A 27,645-nucleotide genomic window follows, 5' to 3' on the forward strand; every position below is an offset into this window, starting at 1 on the left:
CCTGCTCCGAACATTATGGTGGGAAACGAACAAAACAAATAGGATTTAGCAGTGAAAGTTTGCCGGACCAAAAGAAAATTTTGAGGACGCTTAAAGGGACACAGAATAAAAACATTTGTCGCCAATGTTTTTGGATCCAATGACAGCTATCGCACCGAGAGTGACTAAAACAACACTCTTCCTGAGCAGAAATGAGCGGAAAGTAATTATTTTAACGAATATTTCTCAAATCGCCGCACCTAGCGACGTCTTCTGAAGGTTCCGGCAAAACCAGATATCGCGTCACACTTGTCTCCCTACTTCTCGCCCATTGCGAGCGATCGCAAAGCTTCGGGGTATCATTGAAAAGGCAGTGTCTCAAGCCTGACGCAGTGCCGTCTGTTTTCTTGAGGAAGCGCAAGCAACGAAACGTCAAAGGCGCGTTTGAAAAGAGAAGGCGAAAATTACAGGGTCTTTTAAGATCTCCTTTAAGAGGTGAACGGCGAAAGCTCACTCTTCCTCCTCTTATCATTCGCCTATTTCTCTTTGCCTCTTTTCTTTCTCTTCTTTCTTTTAGTAATTACTGCTCACTACTAAGCATTTTTAGTCATTTGTAACCAATTGTTGTCATAACAAGCCGTCGTTAGACATGTTGATCATATCATAGCCATTAGTAGTCATTACAAGTCATTTCAGTCATTAGTAGTTATTACTGGTCATTACTAAGCATTTTAGTCATTTCTAATGAATTGTAGTTGTTACAAGCTGTCCTTAGACTTATTGGTCATTTCGTAGTCATTAGTAGTCATTAAAATTCATTAGTAGTCATTTTAGTCATTAGTAGTCATTTTAGTCATTGTAGTCATTTTAGTCATTTCAGCTACTCGTTACTAGACATTTCTAGTCATTTCTAATTAATTGTGGTCATTACAAGCCGACGTTAGACATATTGGTCATCTCGTAGTCATTAGCACTCATTAAAAGTCATTAGAAGTCATTATTAGTCATAACTAGTCATTATTAACCTCTACCAATCTCTATTATAACGTTATCATTCACTAACTGTCACTATCAATCATTTTTCATTCTTTAATCAGTCTTCATATGGCGTGATGACGCTTCGTCGGACGCTCCGGTGGCCAGGTCTGCTGACACAAACTTCACCATGAGCCTGGAAATGCTTCCGCATTAATATGCGTGGCTCTGCTATCGCAAACACCAGTGGAGCTGGGGGAAGGCCAGTAAAGTAGTGCCAAACCACACACAAGACACGCGAGCGCCGGCAACGCGTTCCTACGGCGTCCGCCAAAAGCGTCTACTAAGGCGTCCGCGATCCGCGTGACCAACGCCGTAGAAGACGCCGCGGTTGTCTCCACTTTGTACGAAGTAGCGGGCGAGGAGGACAGCGAGGCACCCTAGCAGTCGCCGGGGAAGAACACACCTCCTCCCTCGCCTGACCTCCCTGCCTCAGTACCAGTTGCTACCTCTGAGGGAGTGTCACTAGAATGCCGTTCATTCCGGTCGTTGCCGGTAGTTCAGTAGGCAACTCATCGAAGTTGGAGTCATAATCTCCGCTCATGCCATCACTCTCACAAGAACTTAGCATTATGCACGGCGCAACGCGGGGAAAACAAAACAGCGCGCAGCCGGTCTGTTCGCCCCGTCGTTGCTGAACGTAGATGTGACGTCAGATGCGTCGGCTTGTTATCGGGAGCACGTTGCATGTGACCCGGTGGCCGCTCACAGAGCGTCAAAAATAAAGCCATCCGCTCAAACCCGAATAATGACTAGATAAGAGAGCAATCGTGTCTTAGGAGTGCGAATGTGGGGCTTTCGCAATATTCTTGGATTTTTATTCTGTATCCTTTTAAGCTTCGCCTTTAAGAGTGGAACTCGATAGCACCCAAAGATCTCTGACTGCTTCTCACGCTTCGCGGCAACTGGAGCATACGTAAGCGTAATGTTTACTGGGAAACGCTAGCCGCAAACGCTATGCAGGAAGGCGGGCTTTGTGGTAGAAACGCGGCCTCTTGAGTGGGCCGCTATACGGCGGAGGCGAGCGCCAGCTGGAGGTATTGCAAGGAACCGGGCGCGCCGCTCCGTGGCCCCCAGATACTGGCGCGCCGGCGCGCGCAAATGGCGGACACCGTGGCCGGCCTATGTAGGGTAGAAACGCTAAGAAAGAGGTTTCTTTGAGTTTTCGCGTTACAGAATCATGCGTTCTCGCATAGTCAAATTACAAGCCGACGCTATCATGTCTGTAGGTTGTGTGTAAGTCGTACTTTACGATTTTTCTACGTATTTTAGCTTGAGAAATTCAATTAGTTCAGTAACCTCCTTGCGCCACCTGGAGGGCCTGGGTATTGGTGGTTCGAAAATATTTTTGCCGAAGCGGGACGCCAAGGCGGGCCGCCGCCGCCAGATTTTTCGGCGACGCGGGGCCCTTAACGCTACCACGTTAAAAAGCCCGCCAGAGAAAGGAACGCCTACGCCATTCACACGGTTATGGTCCCCCATCGCTTTCGCCCTCACTCGCTTTTTTTAATTTGTCTGATAAACGAGGCTGTAATAAAGCGCACTTAATCATTCTTCCTAAGTTTCTACCTCCTTCTTCTGCCGCCAACCCCAATCTTTAAAACGGAGCATAGAAGTCGCGTCGTTCCATGCTCGTAATATAATCCTATAGGAATCATAAGAAACCAACAAAGACACCAAGTACAACATAGGGGAAATTACTTGTACTTACTGACTGAATTAAAGAAAAGATAAAGGAAATGAAAATGTATGAAAAAACTTCCCGCAGGTGGGGAACGATCCCACGTCTTCGCATTACGCGTGCGATTCTCGCTTTAATTTAGAATTTCTTTAATTCAATTAGTAAGTACAAGTAATTTCCCCTATGTTGTACTTGGTGTCCTTATTCCTTGGCTTATGATATGATGAATAAAATCCGGCCCCTCCGTTCCCTTTTTTGCCGTTCAATCCTATAGAAATGGTTTTAGATGTGCAGAGAAACCACTCCATCTTGATGTCTGAGCTCTCCAAGTCAACCGCATGGAACTTGGTTTTCTGCTCTCATAAATATTGCTTTCCGCAGAGCCCTTATCGCCTCACTTGCATTCCTTGCGCTGACCAATCTTCACGTATTTATTTTTATGCGTAAGCATTTCTATGCCTACCCAACGAGGAAACCCGTCCGTACGTCACGTAGGACGACTGCTTTCAAAATAGAGCCCGCCGCAGCAAGCGAATTCACCTTCGTGCTGCCTCTCGCTTCAACGCAAACTAAGCGGTGAGAAGAAAGCGCACAGGAAACTATCAGAATTCGGTTCACTCTGTCCCCATCGCAGATCGCTTTCAAGATAGGGCCCGCGTGGCCGCGCCGTACATAGCCGCCGCGGGAGTACGGGTGATCATAGTTGATAATAGATCGACGCGCATGATAAGGCGCTAAAGAGCGATAACGTCTTATAATGATCGGAACGTTATCAGTGCATCTGGCGCCGCCACCTGCAGTAGCTTGCTTGTGTCGCAAAATCACCGTGCACCGCCCTCCGCAGCAGTTCGCGTCGCCGCAGCTCTTTCGTTTATACTGGTCGGATCAAGTTTTATAACATTGATAATGACACCAGGCTGCGTGGAGATGAGCAAGTTGCACAATGCTTACGCATACCCGGACAACTCCTAGAGGAGTTTCTGCGTGAAGATTTCTTCTTTGGGTGTAGCTTATATTGCTTTTGGTGGGCCACCACTCCCATCTACCTAAAATCAAGTGGCCAAGTCTAAGTCGATCGAATTATAAGTAATCCATTAGCTGGAAAGATGACCTACGAAGCCATCATCACCATGAAAGCAGTCTGGCAGAGACAAACACCTATAACACAGCGAACGGAAAATCGAGTGCAGAGACATACATTTCGTCGTCAGAACGTTTCTTGGCTAATAAAGTGAGCAAAATAAAATTCAGAAAATTCGGGCGTAAGAACCAAATTAACCAACAGTTTAAAAACTAAACGTCACAAGGTCTATAAGTCTAAGCGCCCAATAAGAAGCAAGAAGTTTGAAAGAAACGAAACTTTATTCATGGTATAATTTCAGGGCTGATTTAACATACCTTCCACTCACCGCAACCCCCACCTCTCTCTCCCCTCTCCCCCCCCCCAAAAAAAAAAAGAAGAAAAGACAAAACCTTTGGGTTATCTAGTTGCTTCCGTGGATGGAACAGTCTACAACCGATGAACTGACGTTGCCGAGGCCAATAGCGTGCTAAGCCGAAGCTCGCGGCAGTGGCGTAAGAACCAGCGCTGCAAGGAATGGTAGGAAGCAACCTGCTTGGCCCATCGTTATAACTTTCGTATCTGCCTCTGAATGTTCTTCACTGTCCGCCAGAACATCTTCGAAAGCTTCCTTGCTATCCTTAATGACGTCGACGACGTCGTTAGCCCTGAGCATGAGCACCTATGGATGCCCATGGCAGCTGAAATGAACTCACCGGCTGCTATGTCCGATGCTTTTCCTGCTTTCTTGCCGCAGGTGAACACTGATTCTTAGATCTCTGCGGCAGCACAAAGGTCGTTATTGACATTAGACGCGTAGTGATTGTCCGTTGTGGGAAAACGAGATCACAATAATATTAAAGTAAAATTGAATGTGCGGTTGTTAAAAATATTGAAATCAAATTCTGGGGTTTTACGTTTCAAAACGACGATGTCATTATGAGTATATATAAGGACAGAAAATGGCGAAGTACTTCACTGTTGTTCTTGTGACCAAGGCTCCCGTTTCTGGGAGCGAAAGCGTCTTTTATTTGAATATACTCTACCTTGGTCAGCGCCCTCTATTTTATTGGCGAGACATTGTCGCACGTTATTTTTGTGTTAATAGTGCGCGTTCGTAGTGCGCGCTCGTTTGTGTGTTGGCAGTGCAGCACTCGCATTGCGTTTATTTTCCTGGTGGTCCTCGCAGGCATGCGCTATTGTCGTGCTTCCATCCCAGAGCAGAACGTCGACTGCCGAGCAACTGTCGACGGTAATGCGTTAGGAGCGAATCAGTAAAGCGACACAACGTATTGCCACCGCCGAAACAAGTTATGTATGAGGCATGTTCTGCAGTGGGACTCCTATTTCGCACTTCTCTAAGAACACTCAGTGCCATCTAGCGCCGCCACCGCGAAGCCCGGAGTGGCATTCGAAATGCATGGCGCGCCGGTTTGTGCGAACGCTGATAAACGCGTCATGCAGCAACTGGGCTCCATTCTCGCACTTCTTTCTGGACTCGCTGCGCCGTCTAGTGGCACTGCTGATAAGTCCACACGTCACCTCCGAGACGAGAATCGTGGTGCGCCGATGCCTGCCAACGATAAGAATTGTTCCATCGCTTGCTGCACGCTAAGTGGCGCATACTCAATGACCCAACTTGGTGGGAGTTTCATTGAAAGTGGCTCATACCCAGTGCATTTGTGGCGCAGCCTACCAATGAATCGGGTTATTCTCCTTGAGGAACCCTTGGGACGTTGGTTCGATTCCGCCCAGCATCGGAGAAATGTAAGAAATATTCTTCGTCATTGTAGAGCGGCACGTTCCCAATGGCACATGCCTTGTTACCCAAGTTGGTGTCAAGACGTCATTGAAGAGCGGCGCATACCTACTAGCACATACCCAGTGACCGAAGTCGGCATCATAAAGGTTCATTGAAGACCAACACAGACCGAGTTGCACATATCCAGTATTCCAGGTCGGCGTCAAAAGGCTTCTTCGTACAGCGGTGTCTGTGCATGGAGTCCCGCATCTACAGTGACCCATGTCGGCGAGAAAGAGGTTCGTTGAAGACGGGCACGTACGTACACGGTTAGTTTCGAAGCCTGTTAACCCAGCACAGCAGCCCGATGCGCTAACCATTCGACCACGGACTGCTCAGGGATCCAGGTAGACGGCAAAACGGTTAGAGACAAACATGCTTAGATAGATAGATAGCCCCCGGGAAGTACGTGGAATAACCTAAGAATGCTAACGCATAAATATTTCTGCAGTTTTACGCGTCAGCACCAAAATATTATTATGAGGCACATCGTAGTGGGGGACTCCGGATGAATTTAGACAACCAGATGTTCTTTTTTTTCTTTAAATTTAGACAACCGGATGTTCATTTTTTTAATTTAGACAACCGGATGTCTTTTAACGTGCACCCAAGGCACGGTACACGTGCATTTTTGCATTGCATTTTCATCGAAATGTGGCCGCCGCGGCAGGGAATTGATCCCGTGACCTTGAAGGAGTATTATGGAGTATCTTATTCGTCGGTGATTTTTAGCAACGGAGCTGTTTAAGCTTTTAGTTCCGCCGTGAAGCGTTAGCACAAAACTCAGCCCAGCTGTGCGCCGCCTCGCGTTGCCTAGCAACCACCTGCGAGTCGGCGCCTGAACGCTCGACGTCGCCGAGAAAGCGATCCCGGCCTGCGACTCCTCGAAAACTTCCAGCGTCAAGCCCGCCGAGACAACAACTTAGTAAAACCTAGCATAACCTCGCGAAACCTAGAAACGACTTAGCCAAGCCTACCAACAGCTTTGTAAAACCTAGCATAACCTTGCAAAACCTACAAACTACTTAGGCAAGCCACATGAAAGCTAGGTGATCACAAGCTCCGCTGTTGACTCCAGCCTTGCACCAGTAGTGCAATCGGCGTACGTTTTTTTTTCTTAGGGCATGTCATTATCTTACCTAATTATTCTTGTTACTGCATCGTTTCATCAACAAAGCTAATCCACAACTCCCTACTCTCTTAGGAGCATTTTATTTTTCAGCCATCATACGAGTAACCTCGGGCTGATACTCCTTCAGCGGCGACACGGATGCGTCATCTTAGTGAAACGAGTAATGTATGCATCACCTACTATCATCTATAAATGCTATCATGCGATAACGCTCATTATTGCAGTTTAGTGGCTATACAACAAAATTCAAAGCGTGTTTTGTTCCTAATGCATTTTCTTTATTTTATTAATTCAAAAACCCCTCTCGTGCTCCAGACCTTTTCAGTTGGCCAATAAATTTCATAGGAAGAAAACAACGCTCGTTGCCATAAGCGACTTTAACCTAGCTTGCTCGAATAAGTTTGACAGATCGTTTATGTTATGGCTAAAGCATTAAAAACGGCCTACCTTACCTTTTATTGCGATAGCAATTACGGGCACACTGCAGGCGAATTTTCGCTGTCGCCGTGACTGTGATGCTCCGTCCAAAGTTCAACTGCAATAAGAGCCTATCGCGTCTCGTGAGCCGCATGTTGGGTGTGCGATAGAAACCGTGCTAAGGTGAGCCGAGAAATGATGGTGCCTTGAAGTGCGCCGTCTTTTCGGGCGCCCATTGTTAGAGTTCACGTGATCGAGCGCGCCCAAAGGAGGGGGGTTGAGCGCGAGACAACGTGATGAAGCGCGCGAGAGATAGAGGGGGAGCGGGTGAGTGGGTCTCTTCCTCTAGCCCGGTCTTGGCTTCGCATGGATGTCCGGGCGGCTCAGCACGTAAGTTGCCTGCGTGCCCTGCCTTGGAGTTTATCTGTGGCAGTGCAAAGAGTGGGCGAACTGAGATAGCTGTGTGCGCTATCTTCCCACATGTCTGGCGTTGGAGGTGGCATACTCTCAAGTTTCGGAGACGCGCTGAAACGAGAGGCAGCACGAAGCGTTCGCTACCCTCTGCCTGCGCCTTTCAGGCGAAATGCTTCTCCTGTCGTGCGAAACTGCGACGTTTTATGCTTAAAGCTTATCGAAGTTGATGTACATGTGCCTGCAAACTAAAAGACAACGTTATTGTTTGTTTTCGTAGGGAAGTTCCTCGAAAATATATCGAAAATATATGTTCAACTTGTTTTCTACTTCAAAACAACTTTGTAGAGAATGCTATGTGTAGCTTAAAATTCAGTGCCATTCCACTCTGTGAAGGTGCATAACCAGCGAAGCTTTTTAGCACACGACACAGAGGTGACCAAGAATATTGCGCACAAAGGTACGAACATACTTATTGTCCTAATATGTGGTCATTGTAACGATATAGGTACGCACACATATTTGCGTATCACTTCAGTTATTGAATGTGTCCGTAACGTAAGACAATGAATGGCTCATGCCCGGTTCAAAATGGCTCGTACCCCCGTAAACGCGGCTTCCCCATTACGATAACAGAAGAGAAGTGAAATTATACGTTACTACCTACAACGCAGACAGTATAGCACGCCACACCGCACGCTCACTCGAGCTCAAGCGGTTACACTCAGAATGCTACAAACAGACACATACCCCACGCAAAACAGACTACACCACTACATGCCTGAGCTCTACGACAAGTCTTATTGCACCAATTGCAATACATCCCTTAACGTATATCATTTACTCTGGCCGTGCTCGCAAGCTCACATAAACTCCGAACCGGACAATCGCAAGTTTGAAAAAGCAATCCGGATCGAAAAACTCGCTCCCCAACTCTGGGCCGTCCAGCAGGTCCACGACGCCGCCAGGAAACTCAACCTCCCGGTTCCATCGTGGGAGACGCCCACTCCATGAGAGCCCAAAGCTCTCGCGGCCTGCAGGACCTGAATAAAGTTGATTTCCTTCCTTCCTTCCTACGTTGTAATGCTTAGCGGCAACTTAGCCAGCTGTGGAAGACGACGACGCTCGAGCCATTGCTGATGATGACAGTTTTTTGCACAACGGAGCCAGCTGTGGAAGAAGACGACGACGACCAATGCGCGAGCAGTGGTACCAGCGCGTTTGAGCGGTTTGCACCGATCATTTTTTAACAGTCCTTTTTGAAAAAGTTGCACAAAACATTTTTTTTTTCAAAAACATCTGTTCTTATCATTCTTTGAAAGCGATCGTCTTACGTGACGGAGGGACGGGTTTCGTTGGATACCCATAGAAATGCTTGCACGTTTACAAGAAGCTTTAAAAAAACCACGTAATTATTTGCACTTGTTAACGAATTGCACTGTCAACATCCATGGAGTCATACGATTCCCTTTTTTTCACTGTTATAGTTTTGCACTTTACCGAGGCGCTGTGCTTCGCTGCTTGGGTGGTGAGACCACTTTAGAATGCAGGCAGAGACGTGTCTTTAGCGGGGTGAGCGCGACCGTCGAGCGCATTTCCTTGCCTGCTTGATATACCCACCTGCGCACTCACAGTGACTGCAGAGCTTTGCCGTCCACCTCCACCGGTATACATCTGACTCGCGTGCCCCTACAGCCTCGCAACTGTTTCCGTCGCGCGAGTGAGTTATGCGCTCCGCGACGCCTCCCATAGAAGCTTGTGCTGCCACGGTCGCCCTACGTTTCTTATCATTTCTACTGAGCATTCCCTATCACACGCTATCGGCAGGAAACAATGAAAAAAATAAATAAAACGTTTAGCACGCGCATCGTGAGCATACTACAGCGCATACGCAGCGCATACCGAGCATGCGCGCAGAAAATCATAATAAATAAAATAATAATAAAGAACGGGGAGAAGGGAAGGGAGTGGTTTGGAATGGAACATGGATATTTGGAAAATACATGACATACATCCTAGCTCGTATAGAACCCCACATTTTAGGAATGAAATGTGTCCTTGCTTGAGTGAGAGAGTAGCGCTTATTCATTCCAACGTGAAAAAAAAAAAGGACGCTCGTGATGCTTTCTCCCGAGGTTCACACGATAGCTGTTATTGCTGACGGTGTCATTTCTTTTTGGAAGTAACGTTTTTGCTCGGAAGTATTGTGCAGGGAATGCTGAACTACTTAGACGAGCGAAATGTAAAGCTCCGCATCCGTCGTCACGAAAAACGGTCCACTCGCGCACCCTGTAATCATCGCTGCAGAATGCTATATGAGCGCCTTCAGAAATGCTGGGGCTATTGGTGGGGTAACGCCGAACCTAAATTATTAAAAATAAACACCGCGCTGAAAGCAAACGCGAACATGGGAATCTGCGAGGGCATAATAAACATCAGAGAAAAGCCTCCTCTTCCGCCATACGTTAAACCGCTATATCGACTGTTTCTTTTCTTTTCTTGTTCTCGTTCTTTTTTTGTGCGCGTGTGATTGTCAAGAAGTTCCGTAATTGATTGAACAATGCACCAAAATAGCTTGCAAGGGATTATTCTCGTGCTGTATGCATTCACCGAAAGATGACTCCAACGTGCCCGTACCGTGATATCTATAGTACAGGCAGGTTACGGCTCTCAGTAAACATTTGCATCTCTAGTAGCGCGAGCTCCAGTGCCAGGCACAGACCAAGCCTTCTGCTACACTATATTCCGAGCACAGCTACATCAAAGACCATCATTAGACGCATCCGCGGGAGTGTACGCACAAAGACGTCTGCCGGTAGAAGATTTCTGGGGTTGTATTTTATAACGATACTTTACATTTTTGCATTCTTGTTGCTTTACGTAATTTTGACTCTCACGAAGCCGCGTTACCGCTATGGCCGAAATCACCCAATCCGCAGGATGGATGATATACGAAAGGAAGATAACTTGGAGAAAAAGAATGCATTTATTCGCTGATTTTGGGGACAAATACCCTGGGAGTGGTTTTACTCTCCGGATTTCGACTAAGTGAAAACGCTTTGGCACAGGACGCCTTCAATTCCGCAAAAGTATACCGCGTGGTCTAAGCTTATCAGTTATAAAGCTAAGGAGAAAAATTAAATTATTTATATGGTTATATAGCGGTTATCGCATCATTTATGAACAGTGCGTCACTACTGTGAGTTACGGCGGGCAAAATTTTCCGCTCTGTCTCGAGTCGTCTAATTTTATCAACTGCAGACAGTCCTCGCCGAAAACACCCCAGTACCTGTATACAAACTTCAGACATACTACAGACAAAGAAATGATCCGACGCAGGCCAAATAACTTTGTTCTGAATTACACCTACGCCCTTTCACACAACGCAGCCGTCTTCCGGTACCGCTGCGCAGATCCTCTGAGGCATGAAACACCGCATTCGAATTAGTGAGCTGATTGCGAGTTGAGGAGTGGCTCTCAGTTACTCCGGGCGATAGACGGGCGCGCTCGCTTCCATCCCCGTATAGCAGTCGGGTTGACGATCTTCGCCCCAGCTCCGAAAAACCGTGCGCAAAGAGGTTCAGGGAAAGGGGGGCGCCGCTCTCAGCCGTCAAAGCCGGTGCCGAATCACGCGGAGAGCGTCGGTGTGCGGGACTGCGGAGCCCGAGCGCCGATCCAATTAAGGAGCCCCTGGCATTCGACACGGTTCGACTGACAGCAAACGAGTTGCTCCCAGCAACGCGTGACTATATGCTGCCATTCCAGCATTCGGTGGGCCATCGCTCGGTATATATTTGGAAAATGAACTTCAGTATAGCGTGAACGCGCAAATACCAGTGCTTGCAAGCACTTTTGAACAATCCTCCCTGCCCCTCCCCCCCAAACCTTCTTGGCGTTTTAAGCTGCTGTTTTCTCTTTTTATTCAGAGTTCGGCACACTAACAGTTTCAGCGCAGAACATCGTGAAAAGGCCGCTTTTAACCTGCATTTTCAGAACGGTTTCCATTTAACTGTGTCACCTTTCAAAGGCACACATTCTCCTCGCGTTACGCCGACAGTAATTTGGCTACACTCGATAAAAAGGAAGAAAAATAGTTTTAACTTGCCTGACCGTAAGGTACGCACAATGTACGTGCCGTTTCACGCGCACATAAGCTCGTGCCGCCGTTGAAATATGATAGGGCGCCGAACAGTAAATCCATTTTCACCCGTCACTTGAATTTTTTCTTTTTTTTAAAGGCGAACGCCTTACATGCCTCATGAAGCGCAAAACACCAGCGAACATCAAGCGTTAGCACCGGATGGCAAGAAAACCCACGTAACCAAGTGATGACGTCCCGTTCCCGGCTCTAGACCTGCTGCGGCTCTCACTGAGAAATCCCACGGAACAGCCGCGGCGATGGACGGACGCCGTGGCACACACCCAAAAAATTGACGTTGCCCAGTTCACAAATAGCGTTGACCCACGTTCAAAACCGACCTGGCCCACTCCCAAAATTGACTTGACTCACCCCTAAAATTTGGGTGGCCCACCACTAAAGTTGACCTTGCCCAATTTTGAAAATGAGATGACTCACGTTCAAAACCGGCCTGGCCCACTCCTTAAATTGACTTAGCCCAACCCCAAAATTTGGGGGCCCACCCAAAATTGGATTCGCCCAATCCAAAAATTTACTTGTCCCACGTTCAAAATCGACCTGGCCCACCCTCCGAATAGACTTTGCACGATTCAAGCACATAACCAATCGAAAGGTATCGGGTGGAAGAGTCATACTGCTTTCGCATTCTATGCACACAAGGAGGCTTAAGTGCCTCCTGTAACTTTTTTCTTGTCCTTTCAATCAAAACGGAGGGGTGGGGGGTAGTCATTGTCATTGTTGGGGGGGGGTAGTCGTTGGGGGGTAGTCATTAACGTCCTCTAGACGTTTTATTTTATGTCTTGAGTTACGAACTTCCTCTTTCACTTTGCGTGCACCTCCTTCCTTGACTTCCTTATTACTACACTTGTCTTTAGATAATGCTTTCGGCTAAGGGTTTAATTGAAATGGAACCGATATGCTGAGTATTATTTTGATAAGAATAATGATGATAGTAATAATCAACCAATCAATCAATCATTCAATCAAAGGTGTTTATCAAAGTGCAAAAGAGCGACCTCGAGGGTCTTGGTGCAGGCGCACTCGGCAAAAGAGTGCACAGGAAAAACAGTGCAAGCCCACAGACACACATACACATATACACATGCAAACACACATAAAAAATTAATAATTTCACAAATACAGGTGTTTAACAGAGCATAAAATGTGTACACGAAGATAACACAAAGCAAAAGTGGAGAAACAGAAAAGGATTACAGAATGACGGAACACACAACAGATATGAGAGTTTTTGTTGAGTTATTGAAATTCCTCTGCAACTCCTTTCAGGAAAATATTAAAATAAGACATGAAGATATTAAGACACTCTGGATGGGCGTTCTATGTCGCCTGCACTCTAGACAGAGGGTCACAAAAATCGGAAGGCTGAAAGACGTACTGTTTCCTCGTGCTTTTCTGCGGAATGTAAAAGCGCACATTAGAAAGCAAGTGTGAGCAGCAGATTTTTCCAAGTATTAATTTGTGGGAAAAAAAAAGAACAACCGATTTGTTGCGTCTACAAGTGAGGGTAGGTAACGTGAATGTCTGTGTTAGCTCTATGGAGATGGAAGGCTTTTGACAGAATCGATGTTTAAACATAGATGCGAACCTTTTTTTGCACACTTTCGCGAAGTTCACAATTTGACTCCGCCCCTAACGATGGAGGCGTACTCAAGAACTGGAAGGCACACACTCTTATATAAAGTTACAAATGACCCAGGTTGTTTGAAGTCTCTAGTCACCAGACGTTCTGTGCCGAACATTCGAAGTGCACGCTGCCTCGTCTGTTGAGCGTGGGGCGAGAAACTCAGAGAGCTATCGAAGTAAACTCCAAGGTCCTTTGTTCCCTGAACATTTATGACCAGCTTGTTTCCAGCGCACCATGACGCAAAATTCGCAATGTCCTCTGAAGAACGGCGCAGTCATTAAAATTTTTTTACCACTTTGAAAAGTTTCGCGTCATCAGCATATAACAAAACTAAAGAGTTTGGAATGACTGCCGAAACTTCGTTCTCGCTATACCGCGGCAGCCTCGGAACCATCAGCATTTCGCCTTCGCAGGTGGTCTTCCTCTCCCAAAGAAAGACCTAGCCAAACGTTGTTTCGTCTAACTCATCTGACGATAACCGGCGTATTAATCATGTCATGGGCTCTGTGTCGGTCGTGGGTTCTACTCTGCCACATTGTCGAATTCGCCATCTTGTCAGTTATTCTGATTGGCTGACAGAATCTGCTGCGGCTTCTCTAATTGGACAAAGACGCCGACATGGCGGAATTTGAGTTTCTAGAAAAGCACCCCCTGTTTGCAACTATAATACGCAGTTGACACAAAACGTTGGACGGCTCGTCTTTGTTTCAGATACCGTTGACCGTGATCGAGCGCGCTGGTTCTCGAACGACGGACAGCCTGATGCGGGGTGGTGGTATTTTGTGGCACTCTCACAATCGCGGTTTGTTAATGCTTGTTTCATGTACTATGTTTGAGGACCTTCCGAATAATGATGCACTCTAGCTACACGTGTGAAAGTAAAAAAAAATACAGTGACACCAAGCGATTTCGTTTTAAGATTGTGTTGCCCTACAATGTCATACAGACGGTGGTGGTGATGCTTGCTCGACGCTTCACTTCCTGCTTCGCAAACAAGTTCGTGTCAGCGGATACAAACACAGCACGGGCCAATTTCAGGAATGTAGTAAACTCAGTGCACATGGTTGACAATAACAACTTCAGAGTTGAAGATATATGGGCTACGAATCGATTAATAGTACAGAAAGAACATAGAGTTCCCGTGCGGAAGGTAGCGAAGGCGAGAGAGAAACCACTCGCTCGCCTTCTAGCTCACAGTTGTAACGACTGAAGTAACTACAACGTAACGACTGAAAAGGCCAGCAGTCGCAATAAAGAAAAAGCAATAGCGTTCATATAAGATTAAAAATAGCCTTCGTGTGAGAGAACTAGTAGGTTCTAGACTTGTAAGTAACGCATGTAAGTAACGAGAAGAACCGACAAGAGGCAAGAAGTGGGCATGAAGCGCAAACCGTATCCTCTAGATACCATCCTGAACGTCATGATAGACGTCCTCCGGTCTACCTTCGTGAGTATTAATGCTTTGACAGCGTTAGCCAGTGCATATTCTGGCAGATGACGACAGATGTGGAGCACTGTAAAACTTCAGACGCCACGGAGAACGTAAACAAAGGAACACTAAATCCGATGGTATACTTACCTATGCTACCTACGGTGCCGATGCTGCCAGGTTAGATGTCTTCGCTATGCAAGTAGTTGGAAGAATCAAGGAAGCGGGCAGTCCGTTAAGCGAAATTATTACCAAGGAGGGCAAGAGTAATTATAGTCATTTTGACTGCCCGGAAACTGGCTAGGTGCCATGTTCTACTACAGCGTGGGGCACTAGCTTTATACATGAATATCTGATTCTTAGCACTAAAATTGGAAAAATTGCGGAACAAAAAAGTGATAACGTCAACAAAAAAATTGACTCGCCATAGCCGGTCCTGCGAAGCTGTTGAAACCCACCAGTACAACCGTTGAGGGGGGTATGCAATCCTTCATTGCTTTAGAGTAATTATAGTAATGGAAATTTAGAGTAACAGTAGCAATGGGAGTAAAGATAATTTAGACAGCATGCCACCGCCCATAGCGGTGCTGCAAAGTTGTTGCAAAGTGCTGCAATCAGTTGTTAGGCTGATTCTTTTATACGAAAGGCTAGGGACGTCGCTCCCCACGTCACAAACTGCCATCTGCGCGGCAGGTTGCGCGGTCGGCGCAACTTGCCAGTAATTTTACCGGGAAATACAATAATCTTTACCGGGAAACATGCGCAGGGAGCGCTACGTACTTCGCATTGTTATCAGGAGCGTCTTATTATGAATTATGTGGTTCGGATGATTGTTTTGTGCTTGTTCTTTATTTAAACGTATGCTGTTCTGTATGTTGTATGCGTGGATTCCATAGAATGTATGCGCTGTTCGCTTCACTTTGCTGACTGCTTGAAGCCTCCGCCTTACGCGGGTACGAGCCACTGCTCCTGGCCCTGCACTGCCGCCAGGAGCGGTCTACATTTTTACTGACGGGCGCGGACTCGAATTTGCCCACCAACTAGAGGCTAACAGCTTTGATGTAAAACGGCTCGACTTCAGCTTTGCTGCCCGCCAGTCACGTATTCACGGCATGCTCCAGGCCGAAACTTCTGGTGATGCTAACTTTTGTTGAGTGCTTGCGGCCCAAGCGCACGGCGATCAGCAGGAATGCGTGAGTCATTTCACGGTCTTTTGGTGTCAGCTCACGCTTTCGGCCAGCGACGAGGATCTCTCGTGGCAAATAGTAGCCACCAAAGGTCAGCATATAGGCAAGAAACGCGTCGATGGTTGCTCTCGGTGTATGTAATTAATCAGCGATGAGCTCGTCCCCCCCCCCCCCCCCCCCCCCGCCTCCCTTTGTAGCTTGCCCTTCGTTGCGGTCATGAACAGCAATAAAGCGAGAGAAGCGAGTCTCGCCAAAGCCGGCTTTCGCCGCTGCTAGGTTCGGACGCGTGCGGAGTGCGACCGCCGATCGAATCTCGCGGCAATCCAATTACGCAGGGAAGAGTGTACGCACACAGCTATGCGCCCCGCTGTGCACTCAAATGCTAAATGAACTTCGACAGCGGCCCCCGTCGTGTGCAAACGGACGCAACAGGGTACGATTTGGCATATCCGGATGGCGTTCCCTTGGAGCGTGCCTGATAGAGTTCTCCGTGTGGTTACAGAGGTCTGCATGCGATGCAGGGAAAACGTTGCGCACTCGGGCGCTTATAATTGGCATTCGGTGGCACGAGAACCGAGGGGGGGGGGGGGGGGGGGGGGGTTATGTTCTCTCTTTCTCTGTTTGTCACTTTGCCCTTTTCGTTTTTATTGGGACGAACTCGGTACGGGCGGGCGCGTCCGCGGAGCGGCGATGCTAATGAGCGTGATACGTGCAGCGTTGGCACTCGCAAAGTGGCGATTATAAACTCCTAAACTATTTATAGCCACCGTATAGCCTAGCCAGCCTCATCTGTGCATCTGCGGCAATCAGTAATTTGGGAATGAATGCCATTTACGACACGACCGAGTTCTTTTAACCGGACAGACAATAAAAATTCACGTCAATCCCAGCCCTGAGAAAGTGAGGGGGGAGGGGGTACGCGAAACTGGTGAGGGAGGTATGCAATGCTTGATTTCTTTAGAGTAATGATAGCAATTGTAATTGTAACAATGTAATTGTAATTGGTAGCGTTGGGATATATCATTAAATATAAATATGACTGTTCACGTCACCTTCACAAGAAAACGAGCTAATCATCCGTATAGGTATGGAATTCATGATTCAACTCTAAACATAAGCAAGGAATTTAAATATCTAGGTGTGTTTTTTTTACTTCTGATTTACGATGGAACAAGCATGTTAACTATATTGGAAATAAGGCAGCATCAGTCTTGGGATTCTTGTGGCGCAATTTTACTCATTTACCGAGTAACTTAAAGACGCAGTTGCATTTCAGTCATGTACGTTCAATACTTGAATATGGATGTGTTTATTGGGACCCACACACATTTGAGCTTATAAATAAATTAGAAAAAAATCCAGAATAGGGCAGTTAGATTTGTTCTTGGTAATTATAGCCGGCAGCTTAGCATGACAGAAAGCAAACTTAAACTTAAATGGCAAGAGTTGAAGGATCGTAGAAGGCATATCAGATTAAAATTTTTTCACGATATTTATTATTCTAAAACAGGCATAAACCGCGAACAATATATCCAGGCACCACACTACATATCTAAGCAACTTGACCACTGTTTGAAGGTCAGGGAATTTTCTTGTAAGGGTGACGTCTTCCGTTATTCCTTTTTTGTGAGAACTGTTCGAGATTGGAACAGTTTGCCGTCGAGCATTGTATACATCACAGAAAATGATGCTTTTTTCCACGCATTGAAATAATTTGTTCATGTATTCATTCAAGTCTGTAACCTCCCTGCTGTAATGCCCTACGCGGCGATGCAGGTAACAAATAAATAAATAAAATGAATAAATTTACAGTAATGGTAGTAATAGGAGTAATGGTAGTAATGGGACTAATGAAAATTTTGACAGCATGCCGCCGCCTATAGCGGTGCTTCAACAGTATTGAAATCAGTTGCTAAGCTGGTTCTTTTATATACAAAAGGCTAGGTACGTCATGACGTGCTGTCGAAATTACCATTACTACCACTGCTCTATAACAATAAACCGATGCATGCCCCCTCAACAGATGTAGTGGTGCTTTTCAACAGCTTCGCTGGACGTCCCCTTTCGCAGGCCGGGTATATATGGCGAGTCAACTTTTTTTTTTTTTAAGCAAGGGTAGAAATTTCAAATGTGGACATTGCATTTAGTCAGCGAAACCAAGCGGCTACCTAACACGAGCTCCCCATCGTGCAACTGGGCTTCGTTGCTCTTCTCTGCGGAACACACCTGCGGACTGGGTGGTCCCAAACTACGATAGCATCGTCTGCATGTCCGCTATGGTAGAGGCCCGTGCCTTTCCTACAGCTGTCACAGCTGAAGTAGCGGTCTGGCACCCGAACAAAGAATAGATCACAGCCCTTCACTTCATTCATACTTGATGCAATGTGTTGCCTTCTGCTACTGCATTCCGAGCGTAGTTTTGAAAGCGCCCGCTGGTTGGCCATCAGTGGCGCATCTATAGATGGTGCATTACGCGTATGTGCTTTCAGTTTCGTTTTGAAAATGTAACGTAGCTTTCATACGTAGCGGTACACAGTTCGCCCTCTTGGTTTTTGTCCAGGATCGGCTGGTGTCTGGTACTCCGCGAAGCACGTGGAACCGTCAATCTCGTGACAATGCCTTTGAACTAATCAGCCGCTGACACAGCTTCTAGGTGGTACAGACAACTTCGCCATCTGCCAGCTGTGAGCGAAACTGGTTTTTGTTTGGAAATGTTCATAACGAGCTTTGCAAGAGGCTCACAACTAAACGTGTTCAAGAATTCATCTACGTACAATCAAATTTGATCTAGGAGGTAGCCACAATTGATTCTAATGACTTGGACACTGAGCAACCTTTTTCTTAGGTATCAGATTAACAATCTTTTTCAGAAGAGAACACGGTGTTTATCTCATTGTCTTAGCGTTGTCTGTGTAATCGTCGCGTGTATTTAAGGATAATTATTTTTTATGGGTGGACTTGTGATCTATCTTTAAGGGTGTTTCATTTTTTCTCAAAATTTCCAAGATTTCCTGAGGAAAACTGAGAAATGAAACGGCTTTTTTTTTTTCACCCGCTTAAATTTTCTGGAAATTTCGTACCCTGACCCCAGTGTGCGTACCAAATTTTGCATCCCAAATGCACCATTAATATGTAACTTAGGACTTTTGCAAGACCTTCATGACCATTTCAACAAATTCATGTAAGGTATAAAAATATATCAAATTTGTCCGTTTTGGATGTTCTCACAAATGCAATTTACAGAACTGCGTTATCTGTTCTTGGTGCACAGTTACAGATTTGTAAATTTCGTGCTTCTATCATTTTCTAGCTTGCCAATTTAGACATTTTCCTTGAAATTCCGGCCCTAAATCAAAATTCCGCTTTGGACAGTCACTAGACCTTACCTTTCTTTCTCAAACGCAATAATTTTCATTGATAGCGACCCAAGTGTTATCTCAAAAAAGCATTTCTGCGTTTCGTATGTACTTGAATAGGTGACTTATGAGTTGGGCCCGAGCTAAAGCTTCCTCAGGATTAAGTCATCGCACACATAGTGCGGATTGCATTGTGGTGAACGCGCAAATTACAATTTTTACACCAAGTAGTTTGTGCAAGTGAGGATTAACCGAATGCGAGCTAAGCACGTACAGTCGCCTCTTGTAAAGCCACTCGGCATCTGAAAGTCGCATTTGGAGTCTCTAATTACGAATGTGCCTGTACTGCTGCTCCAAATCTCAACAAATGGCCCGCTAAGAGCTCCATGCGACGGCACATACGCGAGTTAGTGCGTCTTTTTAGGGAATGGTATGGAGACCAGTTGCGATGAGTCGCCGTGCACCGCTCCAGCAGCGCGACAGTCAGAACGTTGCCCACTATGTAGCAGTGGGCAGGCAATGTTAGATACGGGACCGTTTCCTGAGCCTACTTCGAGTTCACCAGACCACATCGAATCGGTCACAGGTAATTAAGGAGCGCAGAAGCGCGTATACCACATTCCCGAGGCGCGGCACTTGCAAACGAGTTGGCGTCCCCCACCTCGTATGCCGCATCTGGAGCTATTCACTGCTTGACTCTTCCCGAAAGTGTAGCGAGAGCCTGGCACTGTTACAGGTAAAGTGGGTCCCGAAGCAAGACGGCTGTAATGCACCGTGAAACCCTGGCAGCGTCGCCCCCTTCCGCCAATATGTGACGGCGCTTGCAAGTCAGCAAGGCAATACCGCAGGGAGAAAGCCCTCGGACAATTGGGGCCCAAGGAGCCACCCTCTCCGCCTTGGTAACGGTAGTTGCGGACCGGGACGGCAAGACCGCAGAGAGAAGTAAGCACTCGGATAATTGGGGACCAAAGAGCGACCCTCTCCGCCGGGTGTGGCACAATCGCACGAGCGCCTACCATTGGCCGAAAATGACGACACCTGAGCGGGCTCGCCGATTGGCCGAACGTGACGTGTCTTCGAGACACCGAAGGGCTTAAAAGACACAGACCGGAAGCAGCAAGGGAGCGTTCCTTGATTCATCTCTTTCGAGCTTCTTGCCACGGGCCGCAGCGTCCGAGTTGCTGCTGGCCCGTAATGACTTCTATGACTGTTAATTTCTTGGTCGTCTCACTGTAAATAATGTAAATAAACCTCCAACTTTTTCATCACAAGGTCCTCCTCAACTCTTACAGCAACCACTGATGCACCATGTTGTGGTGCGGACTGCACGCCTTGGCCTGTAGATCTGTTGCGCAAACTGATCTTTTGCTTATGGCGGCTTGAAGGAGATAAGTGCTGCCTGAGAACCGGTACAGAGCACCCAGCCACTTGCTGGCTGTTCCAGAATGCTGGCGAAAGCTGCGCAAACTGGCAGCACATAATTCAGCCCAATCGCGTCTCGGCAGAACATACCTGCTTAGTGATTCATCTATAATGAAGGGGTTTAACGTCCCAAAGCAACACTGGGACTATGAGAGACGCCGTACAGTAGAGGTTGGTTGGTTGGCTGAAAAACTTTATTGAAGTCCTGCAAGGCGCGCGTTAGTGCGCATCGGCCGACTGCCACGTCGGGACCGTCAGGCCAAGCCTGTCGGCCACTCTGCGGGCCTGCGGGACGGCCCAGAGTTGGTGGGCCAGGAGCAGGCTGCGGAGGGCCGCCTCCCACCTGGCCGATGCAGTATCGGGCTAGTGCACGTTGCCTTGCATTCCCAGAGCATGTGCGCTAGCGTGCATGGCTACGTCATCACATGCGGGACAAGCGTCGTTAGAAAATACCTCGGGATAAATTGCGTGCAAGATGCTGAGATCACAGTATATTTCCGTCTGCAGTAATCTGAGCGTAAAGCGAGGCCTATTAAGTTTGGGGTGGTGGGGTGGGTACACTCGTCGAACAAGGTAAAGATGTTTGATAATTTCGTTGTACGGGGCGGGCGCGTCCCTGTTCTCCGCATTCGTTGTCGCCGAGCAGTTGCCAGGAACCGGCGCGGTCGATTAGCGTGGAACTTACACTCCTTGAGGTTGGGGGGAGCGCCCTCGACCTGTCCAACGTGTGCGGGAAACCAGATTAGCGCGTGGTGCTTCAGACCGTCGCCGCCGCCACTCCGGAGCACGCGCACGGCTTGCTCGGAGACGATGCCACTCTGGAATGCTCCGATTGCCGACCTCGAGTCGCTGTAGATGACATTTCTCTCGCCGTCCAGCATGGCTAGGACGATGGCCACTTGCTCCGCAATCGCCGGGTCGTTGGTGCGAACCGATGCGCAGTTGGTGACTCGCTGTTTGAGGTAGACGACGACCGCGGTGAAGGCACGGTCCCCGCGGTACGCCGCCCCGTCGACGAAGCGGACGTTGCGTAGATTTGCTTGAGAATAGTGGTGTCTCTTGCCTGTCGCCTGCTGTGGTTGTGTTCGAGACGGACATTCCTCGGGATAGGCGCCCCGGTGACGAGGTCGCGGATCTCGCGGTGCATCTGCCTCATATTCTCGCTCACTTGAGCCGGTGAGTGGCCGAGCTCTCGTAGTGTGTGTCTACCGGCCTCAGTGGTCGAGAGGCGCGCGACCTGGCACCGTTCGTGCGCTTCGGCCACCTCCTCCAACGTGTTGTGGACGCCGAGCTGGAGCAGGCGCTCGGTGGGCGTCCTGATCCGGATACAGAAGGCCCGCTTGGTGAACTTTCTGAGCAGGACGTTGAGCTTGTGCCACTCGGCTCGCTGCTAATTGTGCATGGCCGCAACGTAGGAAAAATGTCAGAGCACGAAGGCGTTGACCAGGCGGGTGAGGTTGTGTTCCTTGAGGCTGTGGTGGCGGTTGGCAACCCGCCGGAGCAGCTGAACCGCGTTGTCCGTGTTGGTTGCGAGCTTGAGCATTGTCTTGGCATTGGACCCATTGGACTCGTTGGCCATGCCGAGGACCCGTATGGAGTCGAGTCTGAGTACTGCGTCGCCATCGCCGGTGTGGAGCTTGATCTCACTCTCGGCTACCGGTTTCCAGCCCTTGGGCTTGGGCCCTCGCCATGCAGGTTGGTAGAGGAGGAGCTCGGACTTGCTTGTGGAACACCTCAGGCCCGTGGGACGGAGGTAGTCGTTCAGTGGTGTCTATGGTTTCTTGCAGGACGCGCTCGACCTGCCCATACAGTAGAGGGGTGGGAATTAATTTCGACCACACGAGGGCCTTTACCGAGCTCCTAAAGCAATGTGCAGGATTGTTGTTGCATTAAACCCCGTGGGAATGCGCCCATCGTGGCCGGGAATGGAACCCGAGACGCAGCAGCAGAACGCTGAGCTCAGCAACGACGTCGTGCTCGTCATCCACGACAACCAACGGGAAACGAAACGACATATGGGCTGAATCATAAAGACGTTTGCCGCACACGCAGCGACGCTACCTGGCGTGGAGGAACAACGGGCAAGTAGCGATTCGCAAGGCAAACGTGCTACTGCAAGTATGACCAATGCAGAGACAAACGTTTGGACGTCCAGTGTCCCCATTAAGTTCCTGAATAAAGGAACCGATAGCGAGGGTGGCAGAATTCCATCTGTTTGGTCAGGTCCTGTGACCCGAAGACTGGAGCGCTAGAAGCAATGCGTCCCAGTTTACATATAAGCAAGACAAAGTGTTCACAGGAAGTTGAAGACTTAAATTGATCAGCAGTGGCAGAATAAAGAAAGCCGGCTTGCACGTGTGACTAAAACATGAACAGCGCACAATGGAATTTGGTCTAGCGCATTACTCAAGGAAACACCTTGTGACATATAAGGCGGGCAGCTAAACATAAACCAAAACAACGCCCCATTGTCCCACCTGTCATCTTAAACTAAAAATCACTCATTAAAATTTCGGGAAATAAAATTGGTAACTTAATTGTGTCGTTATGCACAGTAGAAGGCGCTCTTAAAGAGTAGGTAGCAACGCGCTTGTCTTGGTATCGTCAGCCCCCAAGCTTCGTAGCCACGTGTGCTACCTTGCAGAGGTCAGGATTACTTAGACGTGCCTCCGCCGTCGGAGCACCTGTCCTTACAGCGTGTATCTGTGTGATGTGCGACATCTTGCCATGGGTGACAGGCATGTACAGTTAGCGGCCGACAGTGCCGGTGACTGCAGCAACGCATTTTACCGATAGGCTATACCCTCTCGAATGGCACAACGTGGCAGCGAACACGTGCTCAGCTGGCATCCAGCTTCGACGGTGCCGTTATGGCATAACGATCTATGTAATGCTCGAATATAGGTGAGGCCAAGCCTTCGATAACGGACTCTGAGCAAACACCAAAACTTTCTTTTTTACTGCGACAGACGTATAAACGCTCAAAAGTGGGCTTTCAGTCGTGTAATGGTCGTCATGCCACCTATTCATTCTCAAGGACGTCAAAAATTGGGCTAGTTGCTTCTGTATTATCCACAATGTAACAGTGCGATTTTTCACAAAGGATATAAACCGAAGTTCTCGTCTCAAGTAGCGCTGTCACATTCTGGATCTTAATCCTCAGCTTCACCCTCACCATAGGGCCAAGAAAAATAAAACATCACCGACCACCCCCCCTGAAACTAGAACTCGTGTCCCTCCTGCAATGCGCATTCTTTGTCAAAAGTATACGCGCGTCGTTGCCTACAGCCTCCAGGCTGAGTACAGACTCCTCAAGGCAACTCCTAGGGTATAAATTTGAACGTGCCGGGGAATGGAAATGAATCTCGTGCTCACCTTCCAGACGTCTGGAATGTCGCAGGAGCTATATGGAAAGCGCACCACACAACCGAACGACATATATGCATGGTGCAGGCGCCAAGCAGCCTATATACTTTTAGCAAAGGCTGCACATACGGTTGGGAGCCGTATGCACACTGCGCTATCCATAATGCGAACACTGCGCTATCACTCAGCTTTGGTGCTTGGCCGTTTGGGTGGAGACTTGTGCGCCACGCAGACACTGGGAGTGCTTGAGTCTGTGAATGTGTTTTGGAGACCACAGAAGACAATAGCATAGAGGACGAAGACCAATTTGTGCACCACGCAGACTATGAGAGTGCTCCCGTCTGTGAATATGTTTTGCAGGCCACAGAACAAAATAGGATAGAGGACGAAGACCAATTTGTGCACCACACAGACTCTCAAAGTGCTCGCGTCTGTGAATGTGTTTTGGAGGCCACAGAAGACAATACGATAGATGACGAACACGAATTTGTGACAGGCAGATTGTGAGGGTTCTCACCTCTGTGAGTGTGTTTTGGAGTTCACAGAAGGCAATACTATAGAGCAATGCAACGATAATGGAACTAGCCATAGCCGCTAAGGTAATGTCGTAAATGCTGCGTCTTTTTTTCTTTTTGGCTAGGAACGTGCCCTAGTATGTTACTGCTCTACAGTAAGAAAAATAGCTAGACAAAATGACGAATGGAGTTTGGTATTCACAGAAAGAGTAACACTACATGCATTCTCACTGCTTTATGTAAGAGTATTACCGTTTACGCTTCTGCATCGTAGAATTTAGAAGCCACCGGTAGCCAACGGACCTAGCATTTTTGTGTAGCGAATGGGCAAAGTAATACAGAAATACTTTTTGCAGAAAGAGAGTGAACTAAACAAGCAAAGAAAGGAAAAGAGAGAAGTGGGGAAGTGACGCAACTATTTCCAAGCAACCGACCAGAGACACTAGACTTCTAAGAAAAAGTAGCTCCAGAAAAACAGAACGAACAGAAAAAAATGTGGCATGCATGTTTAATGACCATCGGCAAGATGCAACGGTACAAACAGATTGTTCCTCATGATGCACACACGGAGAACAGGGAGAAGGCACCTGAGCGTGTTCGGCCATTTCTTGCGCGAGCTTGTATGCTTGTATTGTAGGCGGTTTCCCTCAGCGATCCCCCCTACCTCCTTTCGCCCTTCAAGGTAAACGTGGCACGGGCGAAGATGTATTCAACGAGCTGGCCTGCAGGCTCCTGTCAGGGGTAATCACGGAAGCAACGCAAACATAGAAGCCAAGCAACAGTTAAGGTAGGCAAGGAAACTCCTTACGCCCCAGGCGGTTATTTCCTTCTGATGTCTCAGTCGTGCTCCCCCCCTCCCTCTCCGTCCCCGTACGTGTGCGTTTGTGTGTGCAAAGTAAAGCCTCCAAGAGAGCCTGCTCTTGCTTAATGTTCTCGCCCCGATTCCTTGCGTCGCTCACCTCTTGTGTGTCGGAATATGCCGTCGTGTACGCGTCGCTGTAGAAGGGATTCTGAGCTGTACGGCAAAGGGTGCTCAGATACACACACGCATATACGTACAAACCCCGAGCGATGCGCGTCAGGCTGCGAAACGGTACAAGCCTGCGGTAGCAGTATCGCAAGCAGCTGCAGCGGCAGCGCTATAGCTTGGCCGGCTCCCGCCAAGGACAGCAGGAAATGGACAGCTTATTAATGAGGAGTGCAATGGAAGAGAAAAGTAGCTGGGGGACGGGAGTGGGAGCGAAAACTGTGTGCTCGGCGCGGCCGCGTCACATGGTTTCTCGCGCGTCATAAGTCACGCCCGATTTTGGCGAGGCGCGGCGGAGAGAAGGCGATTCAACATAAATCACTCCTCGTGAGGGCTCGCGGGCGCACACACTTTTCTCGGGAGCCAACCGCGATGCGCATCTCTGGCGGATCCCTCACTGGGCGCACGTTGGTGCGGACGCGGTACATGAGTACTATACATGCACGAGGCCAATATCAGTCTGTGGTCATTAATCAACCGGAATTCGGTGATCACGCTGTGAAAAAATTTCAACCATGAGAAGGAGAGCCCATATGCGCGACCTACGTTTCTTTTCGGGCCAAGACCTCGTCAGGCTTTTTCGCCTTTAGTGTTTGCCTCCCGCAAGGAAATTTCGTATGCTTCTTGCAAAATGAAAACGTTTGCTTGTTTTTTTTTTTTTTTTGGTTCTCACTTTTTCCCCCTGTCCTCCAAATATAGTCTCCGCCACTAAATATGACGAATATTAGGCTCACCAATGAGGAAGTCGACCACTTTGTATCTTTCCTTTATTCTTCTTTAAGCAAGAGACTGATGGGAAATTGTACCCACAGACAACCGGTGCTTGAGTGCATACTCGCGCTACGTCACCCCACAAGACGAATACGATATGTCACATTTGGGCCGAGCCACTTCACACGTAGCGCGGTAAAATTATCCCGCACGAAAACCAAACTACCGGTATTGACAAGCCGCAGCTTTCTTTAAGGCACCAAAAATGCAGCATACGAAGTTCTTCACTCGTCCCAGCATCCGAGTGGTTGTTTATCTTATTGCGAAAGCATTATATGCCCCATTCGGCGGAAATCGGCAGGCGTGACCGAAAGATAGTACCGAAAATGACCAACGGCGCGAAGAGTAAAAACAAGCGAAAAATGCTCGGATTGACGTCAAGTTTCTCAAAGAGGTTCATGTACACAAAGTAAATTAATAGCTTTGAAAAGACAACTTCGTAACTTTCTGTCTGGGTGGGAATCGAGCCCGGGTCTCCGGAGGGCGAGACGAACACGCTTCCCTGCTGTCACGGCGGCTCCAGGATTCCGGCTGACTAAAGGTGTGCCTAGTGCGTGCGCCATTGCACACGTCACGTCGCAGCCATCGTGCTGACTAAAGGTATGGCCTAATGCGTGCGTCATTGGCCACGTGACGGCGCAGCCAGTGGGAAGGAAGCAGCGCCACGTAATTAGTATATCACGTGAGCGTGTTCATGGCGTTCCGAGGTCTACAAGGGTATAATGCTTTCGCATTCGCACACGTAAACAGTCTTAAGTGTATCTACTGAATTTTTCCGTCAGCCAGTTCTTACACACAGTGTGATCAACGCACGGCATCTCCTTTTACAGCGAAGCTGTATTTGGCTAGTTTCCAGCAGATCATTGGCCGTAGACCAAAAACCGTGGGCCGATCCCGAAGATAGTACAATACCGGGCCCACCCGCGGCGGAGTTGAAACAGGCTTCAAGCAATCCACCAACTTGCAAAAATAAGTTCAATATCTTGGGTCCAAATACAACCCGTATCAGATATTAGGCTGATAAGAACAGATACTACAGTTTGACCCGCGTCGACCATGTCTACGTTCGCACCGCCTTCTCTTTGTCGGCGTTCCAAGCGCTTCCGTATTGCCTTCCCTTCCGCTCTCCCGTGGTGGCGGTCCCATCGAAACGTTACGCGTGTCTAGTTTCCTCCGGCTCCTAGGGGCGGTCGTCCCGTCATCTACGCGAATGTATACATAAATCACGGTAAATGAGTCCGTACCAATGTTCAACATTCTGTGTCACCTCTGT

The 27,645-nt window shown here is 48.1% G+C and overlaps 1 protein-coding gene and 1 pseudogene across 2 annotated transcripts in view; both read right to left on the minus strand.

Moving 5' to 3' along the window:
• The window catches only part of Hasp (Hig-anchoring scaffold protein), an 865,621-nt gene that overhangs the window by 511,852 nt on the left and 326,124 nt on the right, over nt 1-27,645 (minus strand). The window lies entirely within an intron of this gene.
• Nucleotides 27,251-27,430, minus strand: LOC126548694 (U2 spliceosomal RNA; annotated as a pseudogene).

Source organism: Dermacentor andersoni, chromosome 1, assembly GCF_023375885.2.
Source record: "Dermacentor andersoni chromosome 1, qqDerAnde1_hic_scaffold, whole genome shotgun sequence".
Taxonomy (NCBI): domain Eukaryota; kingdom Metazoa; phylum Arthropoda; class Arachnida; order Ixodida; family Ixodidae; genus Dermacentor; species Dermacentor andersoni.